Consider the following 27,697-nt stretch of genomic DNA (forward strand, 5'->3'; position numbering starts at 1 on the left):
CCTCTCCATATATGCTGCACAGTAGATATTCTGATGGAAGTCAAAAAGGTACACCCTGTCCTTCTCTAAAATCAGAACTGGCTTATCATGATTAGGAAAAGCCACACACACAGCGAGTTTGAGGATAAATCACTGGGGTTTGATTTTGGCAATCAGATCTTCTATATTTATACTCTGCATATAAGCTAGATATATACCTTTGTATCATAATTTGCTTATAGAAAATGGTGTTATTATTGGTTACAGATATTGGAGGATAAATTTAAATCACTATGCCTATTTGCTCATGAGCTCATTTTGTAAAAGTCTGCAGTCATATTGTAGAAGATGAAAGCTTTGCTTTAATTATTAGAACTGAATATAATAATCTGGGAACAGATAAGTTTTATAAGAACAGCAGGGAAATCTCTATTTTTAGGCTCACTTAAAATTTGTAATACTACTTTATCTAGCTACTTTTTCCCATTTATTTTTTATTTTGGGGGCTCACACCAGTGGTGTTCAGAGCTTACTCCTGATTCTGCACTCAGGGATCAGTCTGGCAAGCTCAGAGGACTATAAGAGGTGCTGGTGATTCAACTCAAGTTTAAGGCAAAGCAAATGCCCTATCCACTGTGTTGCTACATAATTCCTTTCATTCCATTTTTATTTTTGTGGAGTGGGAAAAGTGGTGTTTTGTTTAGGAGGGGTTCTTTTATTTATTTATATATATTTATTTTCTTTGTTTTGATGTTGAACATTTTCACTATATATAACAACTGATTTCCACTTCAAAAACTAATTGACAGATAACTGGAGGAAAGTGGAGATGGTTGTGAAAATGGCATTCAAATGTTAGAAAAAATATATCTTTGATCAAATGTTTTTGACTAATTGCACTGTAAAATCTGTGGTTCTGAAAGGAGCCTATTCTTTGGTTGCTAGTCACAGCCATTCTGATGTGTTTGTGGCCCTGGGCTTAGGGGTCAGCAAAGGTAGTATTAACTTTAACTGGGCCTCTCCACTTCTGACTATTGCTGCTACACTGGTCGGTTTTCAATACTTTTCTTCAAACCATTTCAAATTTGTGCTGGAAGCATTTCTTTTGTTGGCTTTTGGAGGTACTATTGTCCTTGAATTCACTACAGGCTAATTCTTTTGAAGCAAAGAAATAGCATTTGTGAGGCAGCAACTGGAATAAATGTAAAAGTTCTTTTTCAGAGCTGTTCTTGTGAGTGTATTATTGAGAAGGAAATTTGCAAGTACTTTGTTGCAAATCAAAGGAGAAAGTTGGAAAAACTATTTTCCCTTGGATCTTCTGTTTTCTACACATGTAGGTATATAATGATAGCTATTGCTTCCTTTTTAAAAAAATTGTTCTCCTGTTAATCTAGTAAAGAGTACTCAAAATCTCAGCTGCAATAATTGCTATGTAAAGTGAAGTGTACTTTAAAGTGGAGTAGTTGGAATTGTTTGAGGTGTTTCAGTAAGTATGTATTTTGTTAGTGGATATATCTTAAAACTAGGAAATCTACAAAGTCTAAAAAGTTATGTTTTGGAAAACTGATTACATGTATCATTGCTGGGCTAGATATTTATTTCATTGTAATTTTGGATTTTGAACCACACCCAGTAATACTCAGGATTTACTCCTAGATTTGCACTCCTGGATTACTCCTGGCTGTGCTTGGAGTATGATATGGGGTACTGGAGATTAAACAGAGGTCGTTGCTGGCAAGGCAAGCATCTGATTCACTTTACTATTAGCTTTGGCTCTTGGACCAAGTATTTTATAGTTAACAATGGTACTTAGGTTCTAAAATTTAAGGTAATACTGAGAAGGGACTAGACTGAAAGCATTGTTGGGTATCGGGCACTTAGCATATAGGTACTCTCTTTTATTAAGTAATAAAAAAACATTGATTTAGTATACTGAATGACTTAAGAGTTTTTTCTTATACTCATATATAAATGAACCATAAACTACATGTAAGCAATCATAAGCACTCATTTTTATAATTATTGCTCTGTGTCTTCCACACATCATTTTATTTCATTTAACCCATAATCATAAAATGGGTTCTTATTTTTATTTGACAAATGAAGGAACTAAGTGTGAAATAGATCTAACAAAGTGAATATTAAGTAAAACATAGGTTCAGCTTCCTGCTACATATTTATTAAGTTAGCTCAGAAAGATTATGGCTACAGAGTTTTAACCTAGTAATTGATTTCTCAGACTTTGGCTGAAACCCTCATCCCCCCAATCCAGCCTCCAGGCTGCTGAAAGAATAGTTCTAAAACCTTATTTGCCAGATCAAAAATTTCAGAGAACTTTAACTTTCATGAAAAAACCTCAAAACCATCAATACAGAAATTAAAGTCTGATAATATAATCACTTTTCTTCTCTAAAACATTTTTTCTACTCTTTCCTTTTCCCCAATACTCATTACTACTGTCCCCAAATTATCCTTCTTACTGGAGAAAGCTCCTTGATTGATTCAATTTTAAAGTACTAGTAGATATTAGGCTAAACAAATGGACAATATGCCAATTTCCTTTTCCCCAAGAGGAATAGTTTAGACGATAAACCAAGAAATAATTTCAAGTTGTGATATTGCTGTGATAAAAAAAAATGAAAGCATGTAATAGATACATAGAGAATGTTGACTGGTCATAGCTGGGAAAATTCTTTAGATGGGAGCCAATGAAAATTTTAATAGGAAAGTAATAGTTGAGCTGAGTCCCTTAATATGGAGCCAGCCATTCAAAACTCTGGATTGAGACTCTTCCAGATGAAATGCACAGTAAATACAGTTCTAAAGTTGAACATACTTGAATTGTATATGGTTAAAAAGAAAGTTATTGTGATTTTTGTATAGAAAATAAGGGGAAAGGAATAAAAAACGTGAATGAATGTGGAAATGGAAAGAATAGAATCAAAGTCATAAACTTTGAATTCATTTCTTCATTTATTGATTGATTACAGACTTATTAAACATTTTTTTGGTTGTAGTTTTTGTTTTTGGCCATACCCAGCAGGACTCAGGGGATACTCCTGGCTCTGTACTCAGAAATCACTCCTGGAAGGCTTAGAGGACCATATGGGATGCCAGGGATTGAACCCAGGTCCATCTCAAGTTGGCAGCATGCAAAGCAAACACCCTACCTTTGGGCTATCACTTAAGCTTCTGACTTACTAAGCTTTAAAATATATAGATAGGCCATGTAATTATACTCTGAGGCTACAAAGGTGTCATTTTATGCCTCCAAGAAAGTAACAGTCTTTACAATCTGAACGTTGGTAACATGTTCATCATAAAAAGAGCTTGTAGGCTGTTACAATTAGATTTATGTTGTTTAATATCATACTCTAATTCTTTACAGAGAATAAACTATAAATGGAGATTAGAAAATATTCACTTAACTGATGTTTTAGGGATTGAAGAAATAGATATGGGTAGATTAATTTAAAGGGGAATATGTATATGTATGTATATTTACATATATGTATTATGGCAAAGTGTGATAAAACAAAATTAATTTTTTTAATAATACCATGATTAGAAACATGTTTATAGTTGGGTTTCAGTCATAAAAAGTATACCCCTTCACCAGTGCACCCTTCCTGCCACTAATGCACAATCTTTCTTCTGAAGTGGCACTTATGCAATGAATATTGGGGCTGGAAAAGAGTCCATCTTTGACTATAGATTTTTATTTAAATAAATAGATGATGTTGTAATGACAGAGTAATTGTGTATATTATTTAAGAAGGATAGGCGAGGAGGAAAAAGGTGATAACAATAAAGAGATCTAAATTGCCATCTTAAAGTTGAAAGTTAGCTTTGAGACATTTTTAAGATCTTAGATAGATATCAAAGAGATAGGTATTAAAATAATCATAAATTTAGATACTAGCAAAAATTTAGGAAAGGAAATAAAAGATTTGTGAGTATCATTAGTAAAGATTCAATATGGGGGTAATAATTAGATAATTACAGAGACAGTTGATAAAATGAATCTTTAGGCATCACAACAGTTAAGAGTCTGCACACTTGATGAGTAGGCAAAACTTCCCAAACGGATCGAGAAAGACAGACCTATGATTGAGGAGGAAAACAAGTGTGGAATTTGTAGGATAATGAATAATGTTAGGAAAGAAAATAGAAGTAATTAAAACCTAAAGGAAACAAATAATGAGATGAATGGTCTCAAATGTGTCCTAAGCAGATCAGATTTAGCACATTCTATTATAATTTTTCTTTAGTTACGTTTATTTTCCCGTAGTAGGCTATGTACAGAGGGGACCACATATTCTGGCAGCCCTGGGGTGAGGGAAGAGCATATGGGAGGTAGGACAAAAACAGAGGTGTAAGGAGGACAAATTGGTGATGAGAATCCCCCCTAATTTTATGTAAATATGTACCTAAATATTATTGTCAACAATATGTAAGCCACTATGATCTAAATAAAAATTATATTAAAAAAGACACAATTAAAATGTCACAAGAAAAAAAAAGAAATTGACACCTTTGTAGCCTTAGAGTGTAATTGCATGGCTTATCTGTATGAAGCTTAATAAGTCTGTAATCAATCAATAAATGAAGAAATGACTCAAAGTTTTATATTATGACAGATGAACAATGGTAAGGTACAGAAAACCTGGATGATATTTGCTATTACTTACACTGAACATCAGTCCAAGCTGTATTTTCAATTTTCTGTAATATTTAACATAACAAGTGATCAGAAGAAGGTCTAATAGCTCATTGAATAATGGGAACTGCATAAGAGGGGACACTATAAAAGAAGAGGCTTGGAAGAAAAAAAATTCCTATATTTTGAGTTAATTTTCTATTAGAAATAATATTGGCCATGGCCGGAGAGATTGTATGGAGGAAGGGCGTTTGCCTTGCATTCAGAAGGACTGTGGTTCGAATCCCCGTATCCCATATGGTCTCCCAAGCCTGCCAGGAGCAATTTCTGAGCGTAGTGCCGAAGTAATTCTTGAGCTCTGCCGGGTGTGACCCAAAAACCATATATATATATATGGGACTAGAGAGATAGCACAGGGTGTAGGGTGCCTTTCATGCAGCTGTCGGAGGATTTGATCCCTGGTATCCTATATTGTTCCCCAAACACCACCAGGATTAATTTCAGAGTAAAGAGCCAGGAGTAAATCTAAGCCCTAAGTATTGCTGGGCATGGCCCATAAATAAACAAAAAAAAAATATTGTGGCTTTGAATCCATCTATATTACTGAAAGTCTAAAAATAAAAGTATATTTTCAAACAGTATGTCCAAGTTTAAATTTGAATGTAGCATAGATGGTATGCTATTATAAGCTTTCAATAATATATCTGTTTATGATTTCAGAACACTTTCAGGTAGATATTTTAGAAGAGAACTGTAAAACACTCAATAGTCTTTGGGAAAATACTCATTAAATTTAATTATTTCTGATATAAGCACATGTATAGCAGGCTTGAAGCTTTGAGTTTGATTCCCCAGCATCACATGGTCCCTGAACTGAGCAGTATTGCATCAATAAGCCAAGCTTCAAGTCATAAAACCCCAAAGGCTGGCCAGACATTGCTAAGACTGGATTCTCTAACCCCACACCAATCTCTTTTTTATATGTAAAAGTTAAAATTATATTCTAATAAAAAATAAGGAGAGAGAAAGAGAAAGTGTGAGAAAGAGTAAGAGAGAAAAAAAAAAGCAAGAAAGAAGGAGAAAGAGAGAAAGAGAAATCAAATGGTGCAGTGGAACATGAGGTACACTCAGAAGTACTTAGAGGCTATTTCTGACTCTGCTCAATAGTCACTTCTGGCAGTGCTCATGGGATGACATGGTGGCTGAGTTCCATGAAAGCCTTCTGCATGGAAATCATGTGTTCAGTCTATTGAAATGTTCATCTGGTCCTCTCACTTTTTCTTGGCTTGCTTTTTGAACCACTACCAGCTCTGCTCAGGGTTTATCCCTGGCTCTGTATTAAAGAATCATACCTGGAGGATTCCCTGGAACATCTGATGTTCCAGGGATGAAATCTGGATTTGCAGCATGTAAGGCAAGCACCCTACATGCTATATTATACCCCAACCTATTTTTTACCTTTTGTAATGTACTTTTTTTTTTTAAAAAAAATAATGTACAATTCGATGAATTGATGTATAGGAACAACTTCAATTCTGAACACAGTTGTGATAAGATAAAACAATAACAACATGTTTTTTTTTTTTTGGTTTTTTTTTTTTTTGGCCACACCCGTTTGCTGCTCAGGGGTTACTCCTGACTATGTGCTCAGAAATCGCCCCTGGCTTGGGGGGACCATATGGGACGCCGGGGGATCGAACCGAGGTCCTTCCTTGGCTAGCGCTTGCAAGGCAGACACCTTACCTCCAGCGCCACCTACCCGGCCCCATAACAACATGTTTTACTCTACACTGCCTCAGTCTGCACTACACTGGATCGTTTCAGTCTGTTTTGTTCTTTTCTAAAATAAAGTGGAAGTAGACTGAAAAGTTAAGACATTTCATTATCTCTAGAGGAATATTTGATCAGACTAGGACAGTTTGAGTTTGTGAGTGTTGTTCTGATATAATTACTTCTACCTATTACTCGGAAGTATTTGATATAACAAGTATTCCATGTTCACACAACTTATAGAACTGGAAAGACATAAAAACAATTCAAAAGTTTTTGTTTTAATAAAAAAAGGAAATAGTAATATGGAATTGTGCATAAATATAAATAACTTCCCCATGGTCTGCATTTGCACATGATAGTAGAAATCTGGATATATTTTGCAAAGAAGTATGGAAGGGTATTTATTTTGTTATGATCAATTTTGCTTACTACAATCTAAATGGTATATTGGGCTAGAGAACATGCTCAAAATCAAATATGCCAACCAAAAATAATTTCTTACAGGATATTAAAATTGTTTTTATTTAAACAACTTTATTACATACATGATTGTGTTTGGGTTTCAGTCATGTAAAGAACACCACCCATCACCAGTGCAACATTCCCATCACCAATGTCCCAAATCTCCCTCCTCCCCGCCCAACCCCCGCCTGTACTCTAGACAGGCTTTCTATTTCCCTCGTACATTCTCATTATTAGGATAGTTCAAAACGTAGTTATTTCTCTAACTAAACTCATCCCTGTTTGTGGTGAGCTTCATGAGGTGAGCTGTAACTTCCAGCTCTTATCTCATTTCTGTCTGAAAGTTATTATTGCAAGAATGTCTTTCATTTTTCTTAAAACCCATAGATGACTGAGACCATTCTGCATCTTTTTCTTTCTCTCTGACTTATTTCACTCAGCATAATAGATTCCATGTACATCCATGTATAGGAAAATTTCATGACTTTATCTCTCTAAACAGCTGCATAATATTCTATTGTGTATATATACCACAGTTATTTTAGCCATTCATCTGTTGAAGGGTATAATGGCTGTTTCCAGAGTCTTGCTATGGTAAATAGTGCTGCAATGAATATAGGTGCAAGGAAGAGATTTTTTTGCATGTATTTTGGTGTTCCTAGGATATATTCCTAGAAGTTGTATAGCTGGATTGTATGGGAGCTCGATTTCCAGTTTTTGGAGGAATCTCCATATCGCTTTCCATAAAGGTTGAACTAGATGGCATTCCCACCAGCAGTGGATAAGATTTCCTTTCTCTCCACATCCCCGCCAACACTGCTTGTTCTCACTCTTTGTGATGTGTGCCAATCTCTGGGGTGTGTGGTGGTACCTCATATTTGTTTTGATTTGCATCTCCCTGATGATTAGTGATGTGGAACAGTTTTTCATATGTCTTTTGGCCATTTGTATTTCTTCTTTGTCAAAGTGTTTGTCCATTTCTTCTCCCCATTTTTTGATGGGATTAGATGTTTTTTTCTGGTAAATTTCTGTCAGTGCCTTGTATATTTTGGAGATTAGTCCCTTATCTGATGGGTATTGGGTGAATAGTTTCTCCCACTCAGTGGGGGGCTCTTGTATCCTGGGCACTATTTCTTTTTTTTTTTTTTGTGGTTTTTGGGTCACACCCGGCAGTGCTCAGGGGTTACTCCTGGCTCCATGCTCAGAAATTGCTCCTGGCAGGCACGGGGGACCATATGGGACGCTGGGATTCGAACCGATGACCTCTTGCATGAAAGGCAAACGCTTTACCTCCATGCTATCTCTCCAGCCCCGGCACTATTTCTTTTGAGGTGCAGAAACTTCTCAGTTTAATATACTCCCATCTGTTAATCTCTGCTTTCACTTGCTTGGAGAGTGCAGTTTCCTCTTTGAAGATGCCTTTAGTCTCAATGTCCTGGAGTGTTTTACTTTCGTGCCGTGCTATACATCTTATGATTTCTGGTCTGATATCGAGGTCTTTCATCCATTTGAATTTAACCTTCGTACATGATGTTAGCTGGGGGTCTAAGTTCAATTTTTTGCAAGTGGCTAGCCAGTTGTACAAACACCACTTGTTGAAGAGGCTTTCTTTGCTTCATTTAGGATTTCTTGCTCCTTTATCAAAAATCAGGTGATTGTATGTCTGGGGAACATTCTCTGAGTATTCAAGTCTATTCCACTAATCTACTGGCCTGTCTTTATGCCAATACGATGCTGTTTTGATAACTATTGCTTTGTAGTACAGTTTAAAGTTGGGGAAAGTAATTCCTCCCATATTCTTTTTCCCAATGATTGCTTTAGCTATTCTAGGGTGTTTATTGTTCCAAATGAATTTCAAAAATGCCTGATCCACTTCTTTGAAGAATGTCATGGGTATCTTTAGAGGGATCGCATTAAATCTGTACAATGCTTTGGGGAGTATTGACATTTTAATGATGTTAATCCTGCCAATCCATGAGCAGGGTATGTGCTTCCATTTCCACGTGTCCTCTCTCATTTCTTGGAGCAGAGTTTTTTAGTTTTCTTTGTATAGGTCCTTCACATTTTTAGTCAAGTTGATTCCAAGATATTTGAGTTTGTGTGGCACTATTGTGAATGGGGTTGTTTTCTTAATGTCCATTTCTTCCTTATTAATATTGGTGTATAGAAAGGCCATTGACTTTTGTGTGTTAATTTTGTAGCCTGCCACCTTGCTATATGAGTCTATTGTTTCTAGAAGCTTTTCCGTAGAATCTTTAGGGTTTTCTAGGTAGAGTACCATGTCAAGCGAGAGCTTGACTTCTTTCTTTCCTATCTGAATTCCCTTGATATCTTTTACTTGCCTAATTGCTATAGCAAGTATTTCCAGTGCTATGTTGAATAGGAGTGGTGAGAGAGGATAGCCTTATCTTGTGCCAGAATTTAGAGGAAAGCTTTCAGTTTTTCTCCATTGAGGACAATATTTGTCTCTGGCTTGTGGTAGATGGCCTTAACTATATTGAGAAAGGTTCCTTTCATTCCCATCTTGCTGAGAGTTTTGATCAATAATGGGTGTTGGACCTTATCAAATTCTTTCTCTGCATCTATTGATATGATCATGTGATTTCTATTTTTCTTGTTGTTGATGCTGTGTATTATGTTGTTAGATTTACAGATGTTAAACCTTCCCTTCCTGGGATGAAACCTACTTGATCATAGTGGATGATCTTCTTAATGAGGCATTAAATCCTATTTGCTAGGATTTTGTTGAGGATCTTTGCATCTGTATTCATAAGCGATATTGGTCTGTAATTTTCTTTTTGGTAGCATCTCTGTCTGGTTTAGGTATCAAGGTGATTTTGGCTTCATAAAAGCTATTTGGAAGTGTTCCTGTTTTATCGATTTCATGAAAGAGTTTTGCCAGAATTGGTAGAAGTTCCTCTTGAAAGGTCTGAAAGAATTCATTAGTAAATCCATCTGGGCCTGGACTTTTGTTTTTGGGAAGACATTTGATTACTGTCTTAATTTCCTCAATAGTGATGGGTATATTTAGATATGCTACATCATCTTCATTCAACCATGGAAGATCATAAGAGTCCAAAAATTTATCCATTTCTTCCAGGTTTTCATTTTTAGTGGCATAGAGTTTCTCAAAGTAGTTTCTGATTACCCTTTGGATCTCTACCATATCAGTAGTGATCTCTCCTTTTTCATTCCTAATACAAGTTATCAAGTTTCTCTCTTTCTTTGTTAGTTTTGCCAGTGGTCTATCAATCTTGTTTATTTTTTCAAAGAACCAACTTCTGCTTTTGTTGATCTTTTGGATTGTTTTTTGGATTTTCACTTCATTGATTTCTGCTCTCAGCTTTGTTATTTCTTTCTGTCTCCCTATTTTTGGGTCCTTTTGTTGAGTACTTTCTAATTCTATGAGCTGTGTCATTAAGCTATTCAGGTATGCCCCTTCTTTCCTGATGTGTGCTTGCAAAGCTATAAATTTTCCTCTCAATACCGTTTTTGCTGTGTCCCATAGGTTCTGATATTTTGTGTCTCCATTGTCATTTGTTTCTAGGAAGGTTTTGATTTCCTCTTTGATTTCATCTCAGACCCACTGGTTATTCAGTATTAGGCTGTTTAACATCCTGGTATTAAATTTTTTCTTCTGTGTCCCTTTGTAGTTCACATATAATTTCAGGGCCTTGTGGTCAGTGAAGGTAGCCTGCAAAATTTCTATCCTCTTGATATTATGGAGGTATGTTTTATATGCTAGCATGTAGTCTATCCTGGAGAATGTCCCATGTACAATAGAGAAGAATGTGTATCCAGGCTTCTGGGGGTGGAGTGTCCTGTATATATCTACTAGGCCTCTTTCTTCCATTTCTCTTTTCAGGTCTAGTATATTCTTGTTGGTTTTCAGTCGGGTTGACCTGTCAAGTGTTAACAATGCTGTGTTGAGGTCTCCCACAATTATTGTGTTGTTATTGATATTATTTTTCAGATTTGTCAACAATTTTATTAAATATTTTGCTTGCGTCTCATTCAGTGCATATATGTTTAGGAGAGTGATTTCTTCCTGCTGTACATATCCCTTGATTAATACAAAATGTCCATCTTTGTTCCTTACAACTTTCCTAAGTATAAAGTTTGCATCATCTGATCTTAGTATGGCCACTCCAGCTTTTTCATGGGTGTTATTTGCTTGGATGATTTTCCTCCAGCCTTTTATTTTGAGTCTATGTTTTTTCTGACTATTCAGGTGCTTTTCTTGTAGGCAGCAGAAGGCTGGATTGAGTTTTTTGATCCATTTAGCCACTCTGTGTCTCTTTACTGGTGCATTTAGTCCATTGAAATTGAGAGAAAGAATGGTCCTGGGAGTTATTGCCATCTTTATATTGAAGTTTGGGGTGTCTGTTGGTCAGTCTTGTCTTAAAGTAGGCAGTTCAGTTTTTCTTTTAAGAATGGTTTTGAGAGAAATAACTACATTTTGAACTGTCCTAATATTGAGAATGTATGAGGGAAATGTAGAGCCTGTTTAGGGTACAGGCGGGGGTTGGGTGGGGAGGAGGGAGATTTGGGACTTGGGTGATGGGAATGTTGCACTGGTGATGGGTGGTGTTCCTTTTATGACTGAAACCCAAACACAATCATGTATGTAATCAAGGTGTTTAAATAAAAAAAAAATATTTCAAAAAAACAACAAAACAAAACAAAACAAAAAAGAATGGTTTTGAGTCTGTAAAGTTTCTGAGCTGTTGATTGTCTTTGAAGCCATGTATTGTTCCTTCAAACCTGAAAGTGAGTTTTTCTGGGTGCAGTATTCTAGGCGAAGCATTTATTTCATTGAGTTTTGTCACTATGTCCCGCCACTGCCTTCTGGCCTTAAGTATTTCTGGTGACAGGTCTGCTGTAAATCTCAAGGATGTTCCCTTGAATGTAGTTTCTCTTTTCGATCTTGCTGCTTTCTGAATTCTGTCTCTATCTGTGTGATTCATCATTTTGACTAGGATGTGTCTTGGGGTGTTATTTTCTGGGGTCTCTTTTAGTTGGTTCTCTTCGGGCATTCAGGATTTGATCGCATGTATTCATTAGCTCTGGTAGTTTCTCTTTAATGATGTTCTTGACTGCTGATTCTTCCTAGAGATTTTCTTTCTGGGTGTCTGGGACTCCAATGATTCTTAAGTTGTTTCTGTTGATCTTATCATAGACTTCTATTTTTATCTGTTCCCATTCTTTGAGTAATTTTTCCATTGTTTGATCATTTGCTTTAAGGCTTTTTTCCAATTTCTTCTGATGTATGGAATTGTTATGCATCTTACCTTCCAGTGTACTAATTCTATACCCAGCTGCCGTTAACCTGTGGGAAAGCTCAACCATGTTTTTCCTTCAATTCATCTACTGAGTTTTTCAGACCTGTTATTTGACCTGAAATTTCAGTTTGGAGTTTCCTGATTTCTATCTTCATATTCTCTTGATTCTTATTAGTGTTGTCTTCTATACTTTCTTTGACTTCTTTGAACATCTTCCATATTGCGATTCTAAACTTCTTATCTGAGAGACTGACTAGTTGGTAGGTCATGTTCAAGTCATCAGAGTGCCATTGTCATTCTCTATGTCTGGCACTGGCCTGTGGTTTTTCCCATTCTCATACTTATATTGTGGGTTTTTCTACATGTTGTGGTTGTATTCATTGGCTAAATGATGTCCATGGCCGGAAAGTGAAGCGGAGCAGCTGTGCTCCTCTGGCTCCACCCTTTCTGGGCTTGTAAACTCACCTCCAGGGAAGGCTCCAGGGAAGGCGAGACATCCTCAGATGAGCCACACTCAGGATGAAAACAGGCCGAAAATGGAGCACAGCACAGAAGACAGGCAGATAGAGGTGCTGGCATCTGAGTTCCAGCAGAGTTCAGTGGCTTCCCCTTTCTGGACATGTAAGCTCACCTCCAGGAAGGTTCCAGGGAAGGCGAGCCATCCACAGATGGGCCACACAGGATGAAATCAGGCCATAAATGGAGCACAGTAAGAAGATAGGCAGATAGGGGTGCTGGCATCTGAGTTCCAGCAGAGTTCAGCGGCTTCCCCTTTCTGGACATGTAAACTCACCTCCAGGGCAGCTCCAGGGAAGGCAAGCCATCTGCAGATGAGCCACACAGGATGAAATCAGGCCAAAAATGGAGCAGAGCACAGAAGACAGGCAGATAGGGGTGCTGGCATCTGAGTTCCAGCAGAGTTCCAGAATATTAAAATTTATACCAAAGGGGTTTCAATGGCTTTTGGGATGTAGTTTAGGGATGTCTCAAAATGAGTTCCCATGATCTTCTCAGCTCTCTGTTTTGTCCTCTAGAGACTGTAAAAGCATATTTCTGATGTGAGGTAAGTGCATATAAGTAAATACATGCTTCATCCAGCAGATGGTGTGTTTGTAGCAATTTTTTCCCATCCTTCATCCACCCCCCAAAAATATCAACCACTAGGCTTCTGTCAGAACTTGCTATGTGCAAGGTATCATACAGTTCTGCTAAAATACAATATAAAGGTTAGAGAAAGATCAGTAATAAATTCTAAATTGAACATGGATTTCAAGAACCACCTCTAAAAGAGTCTAGAAATTAATAGACCATAAAATGATGAAAAGCCCCAGCTGACATCAAAGAAATCTCTTGCCTTCTTTTAAAGAATTCTGTTTAATGCATAATTCACAGGGCCCATGCAACATTCTGGGAAACTTTTGGAGGGATATCAGCCTTTTAATTCAAAATTATGCACTCTGGGAAATGGTTGGTGTTGAAGGTGGCATGCCTAGTAGAAAATATACACCAGCAATCAAATTGCAATTACAAAGGAGATTAAAACATGACTTTAAACTGATTAACTCCACCCCAGGGCTACTAGCTGCTTGGTAAACATAGCAAGGGAGCTTCAATGAAAGAGAACCTGTAATTAAAACTTCTAACCCTTTCAGCTTTGTTAGGGTGACACCATAAAATTCCAAAGAAAAGGGAAGGAAGTTTTATTTCAAATAGTCTTGGGAGGGTAGCTTTATATACGCTAGACTAGAGGGTGTATTTTTCTGACATTGTTTACTAGTTGTTTTTGAGGATTATTTATAATATTCTTAAAAGAATAACTTAAAAGCTATTCATTTTTGTAGTCTGAATATAAAGACTGAAGTATAATGTGAAGTATAATGAGTGATAATGACACAGTCATATAATGAACATGGCACATACTTTATAAAGTACTCATTTCTTTTGAGGTATGCAGTTAATAAAGAGTCATCTATGTATCTTTTTTGTTTTTTTTTGGGCTGGTGACGCTCAGAAATTGCACTCAGAAATTGCTTCTGGCTTGGGGGACCATCTGGGACGCTGGGGGAAGGAACCGCCATCTGTCCTGGGTCAGCAGCGTGCAAGGCAAACGCCCTAATGCTGCGTTATCGCTCTGGCCCCCTATGTATATCTTTTGATTATGTTAGATGTCTTATTGTCTTCTCCTATTTATTTTTTCAAATTAATCTGTCCTAGATTTTGGAAAAATCTAAAGCAGAGGGTGGTAAAAATGATTTAGTGATTAAGGTTATCTCTGTCCCATACCCCTCTTCTTAGTTTTCAGTTCCTGGAGGATCTATTTTCACCATCTTTCAATAGAATCTTGATCCTAGCAATTACATACAACAGCTATGAGTCATTCTTTATTGAAGCTACAATACTTGATGATAACTCTGTTGAGCCATGCTTGACATCTCTTGGAAAGTCTAAATGTCAAAACATTTCTAGAAGAATGAAGTTAATATAATAGTATGGCAGATGGTGCTACCCCAGATTTCTGACCATACATATATATTCTATGTCACTTTTAATAGGGAGCAGGTTATACTCCCTATTTAACAGGATGTACTCTCTATTATACATATATATTTTTTCAGTGTTTAGTTCAGATTTTATTAACATATTTTATTTCAACCAAATTAGTATGCTACACTTACCTGAAAGGAATTTTCACTTTAATAATAAAAATGCTTAAAAATGAAGATTGATGGTCAATTTATGTAAGGTAGAAAAGAGGTGCAGTTCAGTGGTGAGCTTAACATGAAAATCTATATTAGTTTTTAATTAAATACACTGACACTAACATAGTGCTGTAATTATAGTGTTACTTGAATAAAACAATAATAAAGAATAAGTAAAATTGATTAAAAATTCAACTGGAACTATCTGAACCTAGAGATAAATAATTGAGTAGACATAGGGATATATAGGCCTCATTTTAAAGACGTTTATTGTGTCATTGTAGCAACTTCCCTATAAGCAGATTGAGAGATTAAGATATTTTGGATGATGCCCAAGACATTTCAAATTCTAAAGACCCATGAAACTGAAAACGTGTTTCAAAGATGCTCTGAAACATAATTAATTACTGAGTTAGGCCCTTAGAGACAGGAACTGCTTAAAGCCTGATATGGACCTTTTATCTAGTTAATTAGCTTTATAGGAATAATTTTGCACATTTAGGAGATGAGTATTGATTTTATTACTTGAAACACAATACAATTTATTTTTATATTGTACTTTCACATTAGGGAAAAAAGGAAGTAATCTTAGAACTTGAAATAACTCTGAAAGTTGTGATAACAACAAAGGTGCTGCGATTAGGACCCCCCCCTTTTTTTTTTACCAAATTATATTTTCAAAGCAAAATAATTTAAATATAATATACACCATATAGGTCATTATATTTGAGATAAGGGGTTTTTGGCTTATCTCATTTATTTAGTTATATAAAACAAACAAACATATGAATAAATTAGTCTTCAAAATATTGATGTAATTCATTTTAATCCTAAATTCAAAGTGACTAAGTGAGTTTATACCTTCCACCCATCATTTCCTTAAAAATACCAAGTTGTGAAAATGTCATATTATTGTCTTCTCCAAAAGATTAAGTTTTCCACATTAAAAATCTCCTGGGATGAGATTACCTGATGTTCCCTGAATGAGCTATAAGGAATTTCTTCTCAGTTTCATCCTCCTTCACAACTTTGATTCAATTAAGATTCAAGTGGGTTTTGAAACTAACGAACCATCTGTTGCTTGGAATAAAAGAACAGCAAAGACCAATTTAAAGTTCTTAATAGCAATGGCTTGATAGGAAAAATTTTGAACATGGCGTTTAACATTCTGTAATTGCACACTACAAGCTTTCCCCTACATTTTACCTCATTGTCTTGCTATATCATTGTATTGCCACAGGCATGTGGTAGGCTTGATCCTGATTTGGTGTCTTCTGTGAGACAGAAAATCAGCAGAGCTGATTGAAATGTGATTGATAACTGATTGATATTGATCTGATATGTGCAATGCCAAGTTGTTCAATATTCTCCACATACAATAAGCCTCATAGCAGTATAGTTTTCTCTGAAGATGATGCATCTGGGAGTGTGGGGATAATTCAGAGAAAGAGAAAGTCATATACCTAGTGCAGAGAAACAAAAATGGTTCCTGAGTGATTTAATTGTTTTTATTGGTTCCTTTAGGAATAAACTAAAACAGCTAAAAGTTCAAAAGTTGACTCTTTATAATAGGACTCTACAAAAAATAAAAGACATTAAGCTAAATGTGTTTTTTAGCCCTTCAGCAAATTTTTACTATTGTCCGTTATCATAAAATTTTCCTCTAATGATGGCTTATGAGGCAAGTGGATGTTACCTCATGTGCTATAAACAAAATTTATGGTTGGAATGAGCTGCTGTCAGTTCCTGCTCTTCCATCACTACTTTTTACCAGATACATCCCTTATGGTGAAATTCACACAAAAATAGATGTTCTGGGCAATTTTGTCATGAGCTCCAAACAGAAAAATATGACTCTTTTGTTCAGAGTAGATGAAATATTATTCCACAGGACAAGGAATAGTATAGATTAGATAAAATTTTGAAGAAGTAGTAAAAATGATCTGTTGTTTTAGTAATAATAAGAATTAATTGAGAAAACTATCCAGTGGTAATTCTATATTATATTTGCATAAATTTGTGTGACTATCATACTTTAATAAAAATTCTAAAAAATATAAGTTTCTTTCAAAATAAAAAGATCCATTTATTCGATATTTGACATACTCAGGCTCAGAGAATTTGAATGATTTACTCCAGACCTAAGGCTAGTTAATGTCAAAACTTGGGAAGACCTACAATCACTGATATTTTGTTATAATTTATATCATAATATTTTATTATAGGCAAGTTATCTGCAACTCATGTTATCTTATGTGATAGTCATTAAATAAAGTAGCAAAGTGTAGTTTAAAGAAGATATTTAAACATAAAGGGAAATATTTTAATTAATAACTTACATGAAGTGAAATTTGGGGAAACCAGTCAAGATTACCATGTCATTTTTTTTTATAAAGTTGAAAAGTATGTAAGTCCTGATGATACACAGAACACATCAACATTATTTTTCTTCAAGATAAAAGCAGTAACATCAAGGGTGAAATGATAATAGATAGCAGATAGGGTACATGTCTGGCATATGGACAATCCAAATTCAATCACTGACATACCATTTGGCCTCCTGAGCTCAACAGGAGTAATTCCTGAGTGCAGTCAGGATGAATTCCTGAGCATCACCAGATGTAAGCCAAAAACCAATAAACAAACAAACAAGGCCGTAATATCACATCACAAATTTTCAACAGAATGTCAATTTTAGTTTGTAATCATGCTAATCTTGAAAAAGAAAGTTTGTTCTTATGAGGTATCCAAATATGGGTTTTGTATAATGCTGATCAAATCACTTAATGATGACCTAAATTATATAATTAATTTCAACTTTTTATTTCTTAAGAAATATTGAGCAGAAATTTTTAGTAGCTTGATCTTTTCTATGAAGAATGTGATTGTGTAAACCATTACAGGTAAGAATCAAGATGATTTTCATTAGAATAGAAACTTCAAGGCTATTATAAATCCAAGATCAAGATATTTGACCCTCAGGGAGAAGTTAGTGACTCTAGTTTGGGGCTCTTTGAGATGTCTACACATTAAATCTGTGCAAATAATTCTTCGAGTTCCTCTCAAGAGATCTTTTTTGAGCTACCCCTGTTCTACTCTTAACCCCTTTTTAGAATTTTCATTACCTTCAGCAACATTTAAGTAGCACTGTTTTGTTGCAAATAGTAAATAAATAGTGAAAAAAATTCAAGTGACTATTCTATGTCCAAATTATTTTTAAAAGTTAAAGTTCTGGGGCTGGAGAGAAAGCACAGCTGTAGGACGTTTGCCTTGCATGTGGATGACCAGGAGGGACTCAGTTAGATTCCTGGCATCCCATTTGCTCCCCTAGCCTGCCAGGAGCAATTTCTGAGTGCAGAGCCAGGAGTAACCCCTGAGTGCCACTGGGTGTGGTCCACAAATCAGTCAATCAATCAATCAAATTAAAAAATAAAAAATATAAAATTTGAAGTTCTGTATGTATAAATCAATGACTTTCTTGCCTTAATGCTTGTGCAATAACTCTCAGTGCATTCTGAACTATATTAGATGTCAGGACCTATACTCGTGTCTTCTCAAATAGCAATTTAAATACACAATTACATAATTTTTCTTTGAACACTTTCCTGTTTTGTATCTGACATAGGAAGATGTTTCAATAACCTATGCAAAGATGGCTTAAGACTTTGATCAGTGAGAAACATGACATTTCTTGATGGATATAGTATTAATAATGTATTATTATAGGGATAGAAGTAGGCCACCTAACTAGCCACTTACTTTTCACAGAATCGTCAGAAGAATTTGAGGATTGATGAAATCACACAATTAGTTTAGGGGGCTATATTCTGAGGGAAGATAAGTTTATGAAGAGAAGAAAAGCCTATTATAACCCTGATATTCAGGGATAAGCAAACAGCATTCAGGGATTCTTTTCTTTTGTTCATAATGTGATCAATTTGTATGATAGGAAGTCTAGATGGAGAGTCTAAAAATTTATGCAGAAAGATCATTATTTTATAAATACCTCTGTTCAGTCTAATTTAGAATATAAAAATAATCAATAGAAAAACTAAAATTATCTGTGCCTAATTTGTAGTTTGCAATGGAGACAATTGGTTGCAGTTGAGTACCTGGGAGATTTTAATAAAAAGCTTACTTTTAGATATTAAAATGTCTAAGAATCTAAGTATTTATAGAAGATAGTTGTTAGATGCCAATAATGATGCTCTCTAGGAATCTTTATTAGCATATTTGATGTGTAATCATAATTTTAAAATATGCCTTTATACTAAATCTTTTGTATTGTTTCTGTTATTTCTCTTAGCTACTCCCAATGGCTTGTAGTCATATAAAAGCTAAAAATTGTTACAAGTGCCTCTAAAAACTAGAATCAATACATCTGGGACCTCACCTCCTGTCTCTTCCATGTTATTCCATCAATTCACATCAGCCTCTTTGTTTCCACAGGACCACACTTGGTGTTCACTTCGTACCTTCTTTTCTTAAGAATTGTGTGTCCTCCCTCCCACTCCCAAATTTCCACGCTCCTTTCTCACTTTTTTCATGTTTTTGCTCACGTGTTTTATGTGAGATTTCACCAGCTATTTTCTATAAAACACTAACACCCAGCTCAACACAAATCCTGTACACTCTACTTTTCTTTCAGTGATTAATTTTTCTACACATCTCCTTGATGTGTTTTGTGAGGCATTTTCTTGCTTATTTATGGAACAAACCTTGGAGAGAATAGGACCTTTGTTAGGTTTCCTTGCGTAATTCTTGGAACTAGACAGGTATGGAGTGTAGAGGTCAGTAATATATATGAATTTTTTTTAAAATATGGAACGCTTCACACATTTGCGTGTCATCCTTGCGCAGGGGTCATGCTAATCTTCTCTGTATCATTCCAATTTTAGTATATGTGCTGCCGAAGTGAGCACTAAATATGAAATTTTGATGTGATAGTTACTTGCTCTTTCTTTTTTTTTATAATCTCATTCATTTCTGGAATTCTTTCTGGTTACGACTAGAATATAGTTTACCACTTTCTTTAACCACATCCAGAAATTTTTATTCTACAAGGAATAAGAACAATTTAGTCATATAAACGATAAAAACCTAGTTTTTGTTTGCTTGTATTTGAAGCCACACAATCATGTGTGTGTGGGTGCTCTGGGCTAACTCTGGGCCTGTGTGAGAGAAAATGTGTGAGAGAAATCACTCCTGGAATGGTTTTGGGAACTATATAGGGTGGTGGGAATTGACTTTAAGTTGGCTGCATGCAAGGCACATGTCCTACCAGCTTTATTATTTTTCAGGTCCATGTTACCTACTATCTCTCAAGCCTCTTCTATCTTTTTTGGACACTCACAACATCTATAGCGGTTCTAGAATATAAAATTAGTAAGCTCCTGATATCAGGTAGGTATGCCTCCCCACTAAAAGGTAAGAATGTGATTTTTGGAGTGCTAATTGATTTGCTCCAAGATTACAGTTATGCAGAAGTAAATTCTGAATGAATATAAACATTGTGGATTGTCTTTTACTTTTATTAGTGCCAACATTCTCTCAAGACTCTTCATCTATAACCAAACCAGGCTGATTTTTCTCTTGACAGATTTTTCATTTTTTTCTTTTTTCTTTTTTTTTTTTTTTTTTGGTTTTTGGGCCACACCCGGTGACGCTCAGGGGTTACTCCTGGCTATGCGCTCAGAAGTCGCTCCTGGCTTGGGGGACCATATGGGACGCCGGGGGATCGAACCGCGGTCCGTCTCCTAGGCTAGCGCAGGTAAGGCAGGCACCTTACCTCGAGCGCCACCGCCCGGCCCCTCATTTTTTTCAGACAGGAATCATTATGTTACCCCTTTCTTTTAAAGATGGAGGAACAAATCACTGAATAATGATCAAAGACCATTAGTTCCTTCTCTTTTATGTTGGACAAGTGAGTTTACCTCTCCCATTATTTATCTTTTCATCTAAAAATGATCAATAATAATATCTAATCAACTTGGTTCACATAATTCTGAAAGGATCTAATGAATGTGTATTTAAAAGTGATTTTACAATGACAATGTGCTAAGTGACATACATGTCTACAACTATTATTGGAACTTAGATTCTGAGTTGGCAGAAATCTATAGTTCAGCTTCTTGACAAGTACTTCTGATACACTACTGAATACAAAAGAAAATATACTTCTTAGTAAAAAGAGAAAAGCCTACATATTCAAGGGAATTATGTGAACTTATTGAAGTTAAACTCTGGCCTAATAGCTTGGACTAGTAAATCTAAACTCTATATGCCGGCAAGAAGGATAGAAAGGCTTGGGATTCAACCTCTTGTTTGTTCACTTTTTCTGTTGTCAAGTTAATTGAACTTAGTACACTTTTTCTGTTGTCAAGTTAATTGATCTTAGTTCACTTTAAAAATTATATGCCAGCCTCCTAAATATAGTTGACACAAATTAAATCATGACACAATATTCCAACTAAACATAAAAGAAAATTTCCTTTTCACATAGTTCCACAAATTATTTAGATCAGTACAAAAGATGTTTGCAAAACAAAGGGTAGATAAAAATCAAATGAATTTCTATGTTGAAAAGAGAAAAATTTTTCTAAAAGCTATTACCCATAGAATAAATTGATAAAGATAAGTTTAACTGGCAAAAAACTTGCAGTAAACAAAACCATTTTTAATCAGTTTAAACTCTTGCTTTTCTTTTAGAAACATTTTATTTATATTTTTCACTTAAAACATTTCTAGAAATGACAGAGTTCTAACGAGTATAAATGGAAAGGATATAAATAACTGCATGCTGCAAGATGATGACTGAGAAGATAATTTTTTATTTATTAAAATTGAAATAATCACATTTAAGATCTTATTGATGTACAAATAATTTAGGGACAGAGTATACTTTAAGTACTTCCCCTCCCTCCATAAAAGATGATACCATAGTTTGTGATTGGATAGCTTTTAAATGAAACTTCACAATAAATAAAAACAATGGTTGACATTTGAAATATTGGTGGTGGTGGAGATAAATATGACAAAAGTTATAAGCATTAACCTCTTTATAAAACAAATGAATAAATAAACTTAGAAAATAAATACTAGGTGATTTCACTTACTTGTTATACATGGACTAGCAGGAGAAGTGAATGCAAAGTATCAAAGATGGGCAGTATTTAGCTTTTATTTGACCCTACATTATAAAAATGAGATCAGGAAAAAAGATATTGAGAGAAGAAGAGGTGGCTAAGTGGTAACAGGTGTTGGGAGTAGGGTTCAGGGTCCTTTGTTTGGGCATTAGTCAAGTAGAGGCATATCTTTATCTAAACCACACAGCCAACAACACTGCAATCAGGAGATTCAAACTACAACTAATATTAAAAAATATCCCTGTTGGGTCTAGAAAGATAGCACAGTGGTAGAGTATTTGCCTTGCACAAAGGTGACTTTGAACAGGCCCAGTATCGATCCCCTGTATCCCATATAGTCCCCAGAGCCTGCCAGGAGTGATTTCTGAACAGAGCCAGGAGTAACCCCTGAGTGCTGCTGGGTGTGCTGACCCTCCTTCCCAAATGCCTAGTAAAGAAGGCAGTTTAAAATAGGGACATGTTACAAAGGTCAAATCCAAATGGATTAAAGACATTAATATTAGACTCAAAACCACAAGGTATATAGAACATCACATAGGTAAAGCACTCCATGACATTGAGACTAAAGGCATCTTCAAGGAGGAAATAGCACTCTCCAAAGGAGTGGAAGCAGAGATAAACATATGGGAATATTTTAAGCTGAGAAGCTTCTGCACTGTAAAGAAAATTGTGCCTAGGCTACAAAAGCCACCGACAGAATGGGAGAAGCTATTCACCCAATATTCAACAGATAAAGAGTTAATATCTAAAGTAAACAAGGTACTGACAGAACTTAGCAAGAAAAAATCATCCAACCCCATCAAAAAGTGGGGAGAAGAAATGAACAGACACTTCCTCAAAAAAGAAATATAAATGGCCAAAAGACACATGAAAAAATGCTCCACATCACTAATCATAAGGGAGTTGCAATTCAAAACAACTGTGAGGTACCATCTCAAGCCACAGAGACTGGCACACATCAAAATGAATAAGAACAATTGGTGCTGGTGGGGATGTGGAGAGAAAGGAACTCTCACTCACTGCTGGTAGGAATGCCTTCTAGTCCAGCCTTTATGGAAAACTATATGCAGATTTCTCAAAAAAAAATCTGTAAATTGAGCTTCCATACAATCCAGCTATAATCCTACCACTCCTAGGGATATACTCTAGGAACAAAAATAAAATTCAAAAATCCCTTCCTCACACCTATATTCATTTCAGTGCTATTTATAATAGCCAGACTCTGGGCCCAAGATGCCCTTAAACAGATGAATGGCTAAAGAAACTGTGATACATATACACAATGGAATATTATTCAGCCATCAGGAGAGATGAAGTCATGAAAATCTTCCTATACATGGATATACATGGAATCTATTATGCTGAGTGAAATAATCAGAGGGAGAGAGATAGACACAGAATAGTGTCATTCATCTATGGGTTTTTAGAGAAATAAAATAAATTATTGTAATAATATCATGATATGAATATCGTGATTCATATGACTAATATCATGATATGAAGCCATTATATGTAAAGAAATAGCTACACTGACAATCATGATGACAATGTTAATGAGTAAGAGAAGTAGAATGTTCGTCTCAAATACAGGCAGGGGGCAGGGGAGGGAGACTGGGAACATTGGTGATGGTAATGTTGCACTGATGAAGGGGGGTGTTCTTTATATTACCGAAACCTAACTACAATCATGTCTGTAAACAAGGTGCTTAAATAAAGATATTATTAAAAAAATAGGGGCATGGTGGGAAGGTATCTGGGGATATTGGTGGAGAGAAGTTGACACTGGTGGTGGGAATGGTTTTGGAATATTGTATGCTTGAAAATTCTATTATGAACAACTTCATAAATCATGGTGTCCTAATAAAAATTTAAAATATATTTAGGGAAAAAGTTCTAATTTACAAAAGTACCAATTTTAGTTTGGAAAGAAAAGCTTAATTTGTGCTTTTAAAACAAACACTACCACACAAGAAAACCGTTTAAGTACTCCCCAATCATATATACAACAGTTAGTTCTCAAGTGAAAAATTCTGGAAGAATTTCAGAACCATATTTTCCCTTTTATTTTTTTTATCAATTTGCTTTTAATTATGTAAAGAGGGTTATAATTAAAGAGACAATGGGTAACCGGGAAGACAAATGCAGTCTTAAATAGCAGTTAAGACACACTGACTTGTATCCTGATTATGTTTTTCTTTTTTTACAATTTACAATTGATTCTCGGAAAGAACAGTATGAAGTTGTGAATATTGATCCTCTGCAATTTGATCCTCTCAGAGGAAGGAGTGAAGTACATAATCAGAGGCTTTTTTTTATGAATCATTCTTTATTGACTATACCATTATAGCAATTAACAAGAAAGTTAACAATTTTCTTTCGAGACAGGGAGTATTTGGGGATGGATTGTTTATTATTATGGCAATGCATATAATTAGTCTGAGTCAAGTGATCTAACAGTAGAACAGCATTCTTCTAGATATTATCTAACTTTCTATCCTAAGGGATAAATAGAAAATACTGTATAATTAGAAAACAACTGATTGGGTTAGCTTTGAAGTCTACCTTATTTTTCATTTTTGGGAAAGTTATCTAACTCCATTTAGTCTCATTTAAATCTATAAAGATGGAATAATAATACTTATTTGAGAGTAATTTTATCAAAATTTATAAACTATATTAAATGACTATTCACGAGGTAAAAATCACTCCCTTCCACCTGAATTTCAGCCAAGACTGATAAAGTTCCAATATGAAGATGATAACAAGATAAGATAAAATAACAATTACAAAAAACCAGGTATTTGGTAATAATTTATATAATGATACTGAAAATGTACATTTCAGATTTAATCTAAAAGTAATATCCATACCTTGCCACTTCATTTTCACTTTCATATCTGCACAGATATGACATTTAATGCTTGGACAAAATATTGAACAAAAAAGGGATATTTCAAAAGTTGTAAACCCCCAAATTAGAGAAAAAATACTGATCGTCAAATATTTCAAAAAAAGAAAATAAAATGAGATAATACTTCTAAATTTATTTATAAGGTCTCTTTACCTTGATAATGAAACCATATAAAGATATTATAAGATAATTACAAGCTAAAAGTAAACACAGAAGCAAAATATCTTAATAAGCTATTAGTAAAGCAAATTTAATAATACATGAAGAGAATTAAGAAGAATTTATTCAAATGATGTAAGTATGGCTCAAATTAATCCTTGTGATTATTTCAATATTAGCAAAGTAAAGCAAAAAAACCCCCACATGATTATATTGATAAATTTGGACAAATATACTTAATAAGATTTGGCATCCAGTCATTCTAAATATCTTATTAAAGTGACTATTGGGGAACATACCACAACATAATAGATACCAAGTATGAAAAAAAACTAGTTCAATAGTGAAAAGCAGAAAGATTTTTCTTTATGACTAAGAATACTACAATTATTTCTACTCAGTTTAGTTGGAGCAATTAGGAAAGAAAAATAAATGACAATAAATAAGCAAGGACTATATAAGTTAAATTTTTTGCAGATGACATGATGTTATATAGAGAAAATTACATGCTATGTGTGAAAACCAAACCAATTAATAAATTTAGTAAATATTGTAGTTAGTAATATTTTTGTCATAATGGAGATCAAACTTAGGGCATCAAACAATCTAGGCAAAGCCACCGCCACTGTGTGGCATCCTCATTACCTTAAGTAAGTTAATTTTATTTAAAAATTAAAAATAAATGTATGAGATTAGTTTCCTATTTTACACAGTGATCTATCAATCTACTAGAAACAGTAAATATCAGTCTATCAGGAAAAAAAATTTAGAATACAACCACACAAGACTGAGGTGATAGCACAGTGGTAAGGCATACCATGGTTAGAATCTCAGCTTCCCATATGGTCACCCGAGCCTGCCAGGCAGGAGCGACTTCTGAGTGCAGACCAGGAGTAACCCCTGAGTGCTGCCGAATGTGACCAAAAAAAAAAGAATGCAACCACACATACTCTGATTTCACTTCAGTTTGGATAAATCCTCTGCCATTTACTACTCACACTTAAAATAATTATAAATCACCCAAACTGCTTTAGCATTCTATTGCCAGTTCTGACCTGCCTGCTATATCTGACCCTTTCTCAGATTCATCTGTTTAGAGGTGAACTCTGTAGAAACAGGGATGCAAGGATTGTTCAATATATACAAATCTATCAACATAATATACCACATTAGTAAAAGGAAGAATAAAAACCACATGATCATTCCAATAGATGCAGAGAATGCATTTGACAAAATTCAACACCCATTCATGATTAAAACCCACAGCAAAATAGGTATGAAAAAAACCTTCCTTAAGATAGTAGCAGTTACCTATGAAAAGCCCACAGTCAAAATTATTTAATGGCAAAAACAAAAACAAGAAACAAACACAAAAATCTGAAAGCATTTCCACTAAGGTCGAGCATGAAGCAATGGTGTCCACTGTCTCTATTCCTATACAATGTAGTATTAGAAGTCCTTGCAATAGTAATTAGACAAGAGAAGGAAATCAAAGGAATCCAAATTGAAAAAGAGGAAGTCAAACTAAATTTGCAGATGACATAATGATATACATCCAAGACCCTAAAGAGTCCATAAAAATTCTTAGAAATAATAAACTAATAAGCAAAGTGGCCAGCTACAAAGTCAATACACAAAAGATAGTTTCATTCTTTTATACAAATAACAACTCAAAGAGGAAAGGGTTCAAAGAGTCTATCCCATTTAAAATAGTGTTCAAAACTATCAAGTACCTATGAATCAATCTAACAAGAGAAGCAAGAGACATAAACTATCAAGTACCTATGAATCAATCTAACAAGAGAAATGAAAGACCTATACAACAAAAAGTTCAAAACACTTAAGAAAAAGATTAAGAAACACACAAGAAAATGAAAGAACATTTCAACATTACATGCTCATGTATTGGAAGAATCAATATAATTAAAATGATGATCTAACCTAAATTACTATATAGATTCAATGAAATTCCTATTCAAAACCAGACAACATTTATCAAGGACTTAGAACAATCAATTATGAAGTTTATATAGAACCATAAAACACCTTGTACAGCCAAATACAAACAAACAAACAAACAAAACCAAGAAACTGGGAGGCATTTGGGGCCAGAGAGATAGAACAGCAGTAGGGCATTTGCCTTGTATGCAGCTGATCCAGGATGGACAGTAGTTCAAGTCCCATACCTGCCAGGAGCGAGTTCTGAGCACTGAGCCAGGAGTAACCCCTGAGTGCCACCGGGTATGACACGAAAACCAAAAAAAAAAAAAAAAAAGAGAGAGAGAGAGCGAGAGAAACTGGGAGGCACAGTTTCTAATCACAGTTTCTAATTTGAAGCTCTACTACAAAGCCATAGCGATCAAGTTAGCATGGTATTGGAACAAAGACAGACTTTCAGACCAATGGGTCTGAATAGAATGTACAGAGACAAACCCCCAAATATATAGGCAACTAATCTTTGACAAGGGAGCCAAGAACTTAAAATGTTGTTGAACTTCAACAAATGGTATTGGATCAATTAAATAACCATATGTAGAATATTAAAGATTTATCTATCTCTCACACCTTGCACAAAAGTCAATTCAAACTTTATTAAAGACTTTGTAGAACAGAATCCATAAAATTCA

At 35.0% G+C, this 27,697-nt stretch overlaps 1 protein-coding gene and 1 non-coding gene across 2 annotated transcripts in view; both read right to left on the minus strand.

The window, feature by feature from the left end:
- Positions 1-27,697, minus strand: part of GRM3 (glutamate metabotropic receptor 3) — a 250,391-nt gene that overhangs the window by 37,534 nt on the left and 185,160 nt on the right. The gene's annotated exons all lie outside the window — the stretch shown is intronic.
- On the minus strand, positions 19,671-19,777 carry LOC125996850 (U6 spliceosomal RNA). Its single transcript, XR_007491519.1, has one exon. It is a non-coding gene; the product is annotated as a U6 spliceosomal RNA (small nuclear RNA).

Source organism: Suncus etruscus, chromosome 1 (assembly GCF_024139225.1).
Source record: "Suncus etruscus isolate mSunEtr1 chromosome 1, mSunEtr1.pri.cur, whole genome shotgun sequence".
Lineage (NCBI taxonomy): Eukaryota > Metazoa > Chordata > Mammalia > Eulipotyphla > Soricidae > Suncus > Suncus etruscus.